The 8,012-nt window shown below is 40.3% G+C and overlaps 1 pseudogene across 1 annotated transcript; it reads right to left on the reverse strand.

Annotated features, from left to right (window-relative positions):
* Window positions 1–2,619: 2,619 nt before the first annotated feature.
* Window positions 2,620–7,472, reverse strand: LOC308299681 (E3 ubiquitin-protein ligase TRIM35-like; annotated as a pseudogene). Its single transcript has 4 exons — window positions 6,843–7,472; window positions 6,528–6,743; window positions 6,272–6,473; window positions 2,620–4,051 (listed from the first exon to the last, which is right to left on the reverse strand). The product of its transcript is annotated as an E3 ubiquitin-protein ligase TRIM35-like (transcript).
* Between the last annotated feature and the right edge of the window lie 540 nt (window positions 7,473–8,012).

Here is an 8,012-nt window from a genome sequence, read left to right on the forward strand (position 1 = left end):
TAAAAGTATAATGTGACTGTATCGTAGTACACTATTATTTTCATGTTCAATCAATTTTACAACATACAATGTAAAGGAACAAACATTCACCAAAAGTATGTATTTTATCTCTGTTGCTCCTCTTTTAATCTGTGCATTCCAAAGTGCCATTAAAGCAAATACAGATGTGAACCATGCTGGTTTATTTTTGAATGAATTCTAAACAATATCAAGAATGATATTTGGTTCGCGGAGATGTCATTGTACACCTATAATTTGATATGCACATGGATCATTATCCTCCTGCTAATCATCTATGTTTGTTATGCCAACCGACGTCACAGAAAGTTGCACTGGTAACAGCTTGAAAGGGACATTTTCAGTGTCAATGTCAATTTATGGAAACAGTTTCTCAGTGAAAGTGCATGTGATGGTGTGTATGTGTGTGTTGTATCGATATCAGAGAATTATAGCATTTCTCTGTTCCAGTCTAGGTAGACTCGGATCCTTTGGAGTTTCTGCTTAAAAGGTAAAATGGTATATGATCCTTGGACTGAGTTTGCATTACCGTCCATTATTGTACCGCATATGCATGACAAACCCACAACCCGCTCCCTTACACCCAGCTCCCAAGATGGCTCCTCCAATGTCAAGGAGCTGCTGTCTTTCTCCAAGTCTCTAAACTAAATGGAAATTTGTTCCAAAGACTGACTAAATCTGTTGTCAAAATGAACACTGGTGTGACTGTGGAGAGGGACAACAGGATCCGGTGCAGTAAACTGTAGCACACACAAGGGGTCACACTTTGCAGGAAACTCCTAAACTTGGGTATCATTATTGCCAGTGACTTGATGGCTGTTCCACTGCAACTTTCTGGTGGTAAACTGGAAAATGGTTTTACAATTTGAGGATCTGTGTTAACACACCATTCACCTTCAAAGCAAATACAAGTCAAGAAGTATCAACAATGGTAAATAACTGTAGACCTATAGGCCTAATGTTCATACATTTAGCCTATATTGTAGTTCAGGGTTTCTCAAAGTGAGTACCATGATGCAAGTCCAGGGGTGCCTCAGAATACTTTGATATTATTTGGAATTCATCAATTTATACAGATCCATCTCGAAGAATTAGAATATTTTGTGAAAAAGCATTGCTGATGCTATACAGTAGCACCCCAAATCATCATAACTGACTGCACTGGACTTCAAGCAACTGACTTCAGAAGGTTGACATTTCTCTATATCCTTGTTTTGAGTGGTCTCGTGTAAATACTGTAATATTTTGAAATATGGACTTTTGATATTAATGAGCTATAAAAACAACAAAAACAAAAAAAAAGGTTTGGAATAATTATCTTAATGTGCAATGTATCTAGTACTTTTACACAATATTATAATTTTTCGAGATTGATCTATATATATATATATATATATATATATATATATATATATATATATATATATATATTCGTGTGTCTTTTTCAGCATACAGTACACCAAACTCTTCACCAAAAAAAAAATAGGCGATCTACAAGCTCACATGTTGCATTGTGATGCGTTGTGAGCTTGTAGATGGCCTATTTTTGGTGAATGTTTTCCCCAGAATGCTGTGGTTTTAAGTAGGCCTATAAAAGTTATTTTCAAATCTGTTCTAATGGAAACAAATATAGCCTACTCTCAAGATTTCCTCGTAGCCTATACTGTATCTTAGGGGGGAAGATTTACATAAATGTAAGGTAAGCTACTGTAAAGTAACAATGTAATTCAGGGTGCATGGTTGAAAAAGTTATTTACAGGGGTGCCCTGAGACAACCATGTTTGAGATCCTCTGTGGTATTTCACATCAGTGTTTTGAATTGGTTGTATAGCAACTGGAAGCAAGTGAAGGGAAAACAAAGGTGAACATTTTGTGAGGTTAAAGTCAGACCAGGCAAGCATGCCACATCGGGGAGACAGGCTTGTGATGTGACCAATACAAAAAACAACCATGTTTTTTTAATTAATCAATCAGAGAGATATGTTATAGACCCCTAAGAGAATTCTACTTAGGCCAAATAATAATAATGATAACTTTTTTTTTCTTCTTCATCACAATTTATTTTTCCAACGAATACAGACATGTGGTGGTTAAATTACAACATTTAATTTGATTAGTCATAAATCCTTGTTTTCGTCTTCAACAAAAATGTAATTATAATATGTCCGTACTGTGTTTACATAGATCTACAAGACAGTGTCAATTAAATGCACCTTAGTTAACACAAACATACCAACATAACAGTCCCAAAATAATTGTATAGGCCTACATATAATTTGATTAACTGAAAATCACCAACACTATGGAAAAAAATTAACTATGTATTATTGTGTAGGCTAAAGGAAAACCACTCAACACACGTATCTCTCTGTTGCATTCCTCTTAACATGCATTAGTATGATTTCAACACATAATACTTTTGCTCTATGAAACAAGCAGGTACGGTATACATTATTCAATAGTCTGACAAAATTTACAAAAATGGTTCACAGATATAACTCTATATCCTGCTGGACTCTATATAATTCTGTTGCTTTTAAGTAGTGATAGTAGTGTTGTTCAGGCAGTCTACCATCATCATCACCAACTTGTACATGTTTCCTATGATGATGTCACATTGATTTTTGCTGGTAAAAGCTTGAAAGGGACAGAACTTTCGGTTTCTATTTCAATGTATGGGAAGATCTCCTCAGTGAATGTGTGTGTGATGGTGTGTATGTGTGTGTTGGTATCAAAATCAGAGAAGGATAGCCTTCCTCTGTTCCACTCCAGCAGGACTCTGATCCTTCGGGGGCTCTGCTTTAAAGGGAGAACTGTGAATAAACCACATGGTTCGTTTGCTTTATATTTACCATTACTGCACTGCATTTTCAGTACAAAACCAAAACGTTTTCCCTTCTTTGGATAAGACTGGTCTGTCACACCCAGCTCCCAACTTGTGGCCCCTCCAACCTCGACATTCCAGCTGTGTGTTCCAGAGTTGAAACCCTCAGAAGCCAGGACGATGTTCCAGTGGTCAAACCTCTCTGGATTGTCAGGGAGCTGCTGTCTCTGTCCACGTCTCACACTGGTCAGATCATCAGACACAATGAGTTGTGGGTGGGCAGTGTTGGGGTCCAGAATCACAGGATTGTAGGAGACCATGGTCTTCATCTTGTCCCAGACTTTGTAGGCCAGGTTGCCCAGATGTTTGGTGACATTCATCATTGCTCCTGAGACTCCTGGCTGTGGGTCCTTCAGAACCTGGTCATGCTGGACTCTTGCCATTGTGGTCTTGTAGTTCTGCAGGAATGAGATGTGTTCAGCTCTCAGCTGCTCCTCTATGACTCTGATTGAGTGTGAAAGGTTTTCCATGCTTCTGTCAAGCTCCTCAATCTTAACAGTCATCATCAGACCTTTCTTCTTCTCTTCCTCCCACAAAGCATCAATCCTTGCCTCCTCTTCCTCTTTTAGGAAGTGGTGGAACTTCTTAAACTGTTCCTTAATCTTCAGCTCTGCTTGCCTGGCCTGCACCTTAATTTGTTGTGCCATTTGATTATAGTTGACTTTAACTTTACTAAAGACCTTCAGTTTCTCCTGTAAGGGCTCCAGTGATTCCTGAATCTCCTCTCTGTAATCCAGTGCAGCTTCATCGATGGGACTGAATCTGTGGTTGGTGTGTTTTTTAGAGTCACGGCACACAACACACACTGGCTGTAGGTCGTTCATACAGAAGAGCTTGAGTTTCTCAGCATGCAGACTGCAGAGAACCTCAGGCCCCGCTAAAGCTCTCTGACTCATCTGCTGTGAGAAGGCCTCACACAAGTTCTTCAGAACTAGATTTTCAGTGGGCAGAGAGGAGATTTTCTTACAGAGTGGACAGATCTTCACTGGTGTCTCCGTCCACCATTTTTGCAGGCAGGCCTTGCAGAAGCTGTGGCTACATGACAAGACTACAGGATCCTTGAAGATGTCACAGCACACAGAACAGGAGAAATCATCTTCTGAAAATGACAACTGAGATGCCATTTTCTCTATCCGAGTGAAGCCAAAACTATTTGAGCAGATGAGACCATGAAATCAGGACTTAGAAACACTCCCTCTTCTAGAAAGTTCCCTGAAGTTTAGTTTCACTATCAATCCTGGTTCTTGTAAAGGTCTGTGGATGAAGTCAGGAGGTCCAGTGTTGGTGGATATATCCCTGGAGGTTGTTCGTGTTGAACTGAATCCTGTTGTTGGTCTTTAAGTGTGTGTCTAATCAGTAAAGTCCGACTACCACTTCTGTTGTCTGTTCATGTGAGCCTGTGAGGCAGGAAAGGGGTGGAGCTTTGACTGTTCATGGGGCATGGCATGACACATAACAGCGCTCTCTCTCTCTTCTAGAATGTTCCTTCCTGAAGTTTACTTTCACTATCGATCTTAGTGGATGAAGTCAGATGCAGGTGAAAGGTTACAGTGTTTACAATGTGTGTGTGTGTGTGTGTGTGTGTGTGTGTGTGTGTGTGTGTGTGTGTGTGTGTGTGTGTGTGTGTGTGTGTGTGTGTGTGTGTGTATCAAGCCTATGGGTGAAAAACTGATTCTGAACACACTCTGAACACTGCTGTCAATCACAACATTGATTGTGATTTAATACTGCTTCACCATCCTAACATGGCATTTACAGTATCACAAATGTTTGGCCAACCATTGCTGGATTTTGCTAGCCCAGCCCAGTGTCCTACTCCCATTAAAATATATACGTCTAATAATAGTGAAACTAAGAATACTATAATTATAATTATAATGTTGTTCGACATGGACATCACAATAAAATTGGAGAGACAGATGCATTGCTTGAGTGTTAAAGCACAAGGGCTAATTCTCAACACATACAGGGGGCTTTTTTACAGAACAAAACTATAATCTAAAGGACAATCTCACAGCCTTTTTCATTTCCTTTTGCCAGAGTCTGCACATAGCAAAGAACCTGAGAGACAGCCGCTGACGGCCGCGTCCAGTCTTCCCTAGTGTTTAGTTGGCTTTGCCTACTGTACAGTATGTACAGTATGTACAAACAATCTGCCACACCCCTCCAGGGACTCATCATTCATCATACCTGGTTAAAAGCAGTCTTGGAATTCGAAAATGTTTTGTAATCTGGAGTTGACCTTTGTTTTTTTCCTCTTAACAGAAAATAGAATGTTGCTGCATGAGGCCCTCATTTGTGACTTGTATAATTACCTTCACTTTTATTTTAACCCTTAAAAAATAGGCTTGTATTTTACACTAACACCAGAATTGAAATGCACACTTTTAGTTTATATCTGAAAGTGTCTGGGTTCTACAAATTTGAATACAGTGACTGTGAATCACCTGAAAAAAAAGAAAAGAAAAGAAAGACATATATGGTGGAAAAACGATATAATTTTATAAGTCACCAATCCTTTTCTTATTTCACAATAATAACATATGATGGTGTTATCTGTAAAATGTAATTACGGTATATGCACTGAGATGTGCTTTGAGATTTGCTTGGAGCAATGTATTGTCAAATATACGAACCTCACACCTTACTTGAAACCAACTCAACACATTATTATATTTGTATGTGATCAATAATAAAAACACAGTGCAGTTCAGTGTATCTTTTCAAAGTATAATGTGACTGTATTGTAGTACATTCAATATTATTTTCATTTTCAATCAATTTTACAACAGTGTATAAAGGAAAACCATTCACTGCAGTTATTTGTCTTTTATCTGACCTCTTTTAATCTGTGTCATTCCAAAGTGCCATTTCAGCAAATACATATACAGTATGAACCGGTTCATTGTTGAATGAATTATATACAATATAAAGCTGGTTCATCGTTGAATGAATTATATACAATATCAAGATGTTTGGACTACAGAGATGTAATTGTACACCTCTAACTTAATATGCACATGAAGTATTATCATCATCATCCTGCTCCTCATCTATAGGCTACTGTATGTTTTTCATGCCAATGTCACAGAAAGTTTTTCTGGTAACATCTTGAAAGGGACAACATTTTCAGTGTCGATGAAACGGTTTCCATACTGGTATATTGACCATGAGTCGATGTCAATATATGGAAACAGTTTCTCTGTGAAAGTGCATGTCATGCTGATTATCTGTGTGTTGGTATCAAGATCATGGAATGATAGCATTCCTCTGTTGCAATCCAGCAGGACTCTGATCCTTTGGAGGTTCTGCCTTAAAATTGTATACCGGTGGCTTGAGTTTGCACCAACATATTTACCATTATCGTACAGCATACAGCAGCAAAAATCATGACCTGCTCCCTTCTTTGGATGAGACTCTGCAATCACTCCCAGTTCCCAAGTTGTGGCTCCTCCAACCTCGACATCCCAGCTGTGAGTTCCAGAGTTGAAGCCCTCAGAAGCTACAATAGTGTTCCAGTGGTCAAACCTCTCTGGATTGTCAGGGAGCTGCTTTTCTTCCTATCGCCAAAATAAAAGTCTGGGTTTCCGAGGCTAGGGAGCTGCTGTCTCTCTCCACGTCTCACACTGGTCAGATCATCAGACACAATGAGTTGTGGGTGGGCAGTGTTGGGGTCCAGAATCACAGGATTGTAGGAGACAATGGTCTTCATCCTGCCCCAGATGTTGTAGGCCAGGTTGCCCAGATGTTTGGTGACATTCATCATTGCTCCTGAGACTCCTGGCTGTGGGTCCTGCAGAACCTGGTCCTGCCGGACTCTTGCCATTGTGGTCTTGTAGTTCTGCAGGAATGAGATGTGTTCAGCTCTCAGCTGCTCCTCTATGACTCTGATTGAGTGTGAAAGGTTGTCCATGCTTCTGTCAAGCTCCTCAATCTTAACAGTCATCATCAGACTTTTCTTCTTCTCTTCTCTCCACAGAGCATCAACCCTCGCCTCCTCTTCCTCTTTTAGGAAGTGGTGGAACTTCTTAAACTGTTCCTTAATCTTCAGCTCTGCTTGCCTGGCCTGGACCTTAATTTGTTCTGCCATTTGATCATAGTTCACTTTAACTTTACCAAAGACCTTCAGTTTCTCCAGTAAGGGCTTCAGTGATTTCTGAATCTCCTCTCTGTAATCCAGTGCAGCTTCATCGATGGGACTGAATCTGTGGTTGGTGTGTTTTTTAGAATCACGGCACACAACACACACTGGCTGTAGGTCGTTCATGCAGAAGAGCTTGAGTTTCTCAGCGTGCAGACTGCAGAGAACCTCAGACCCTGCTAAAGCACTCTGAATTCTTTGCTCTGAAAAGGCCTCACACAAGTTCTTCAGGACTAGATTTTGATGAGTGGGCAGAGAAGAGATTTGCTTACAGAGTGGACAAATCTTTACTGGTCTCTCCGTCCACCATTTCTGCAGGCAGGCTTTACAGAAGCTGTGGCTACATGACAAGACGACAGGATCCTTGAAGATGTCACAGCACACAGAACAGGAGAAATCATCTTCTGAAAATGACGAGTGGGAAGCCATTTTCTCTATCCGAGTGAAGCCAAAACAATTTGAGCAAATTGAGCAGATTGCTTAAGACAAGAGAGACCAGGAAGTCAGGACTGGTAACACTCCCTCTTCCAGAAGGTTCCCTGAAGTTTACTTTCACTATCAATCTTTGTTGAAAAAGTCTGATCAGTTGATGAAGTCAGGAGCAGGTCGAGGTTCCAGTGTTGGTGGATATTTCCCTCTTGTAGTTGTGTGAAGGCAGTCTCTCCTCCCTCACTGGAGTTTATCTGTGTTGACGTGAATCCTCTTGTTGGTCTTCCAATGAGTACTGAGTGTGTGTCTCATCAGTAAGGAGTGCTATATACAGTACCACCTCTGTTCAGGTAGGGCGGAGGTTACATAGTTGATTGTTGTCGATCAGTGAAAAAGCACACACGAAACCGCGCACGCACACCTCTCCCCACACACACTCATTGTAATAGTAGAGGAAAAAATAGGCCAGAAGTTGACCATACCCCTACCCGGGGTAGAACAAAACGCGACATAGTTTTTTCATATCTTTAGGATGTCCCT

Source organism: Nannobrachium achirus, assembly GCF_963921795.1.
Source record: "Nannobrachium achirus genome assembly, chromosome: 2".
Lineage (NCBI taxonomy): Eukaryota > Metazoa > Chordata > Actinopteri > Myctophiformes > Myctophidae > Nannobrachium > Nannobrachium achirus.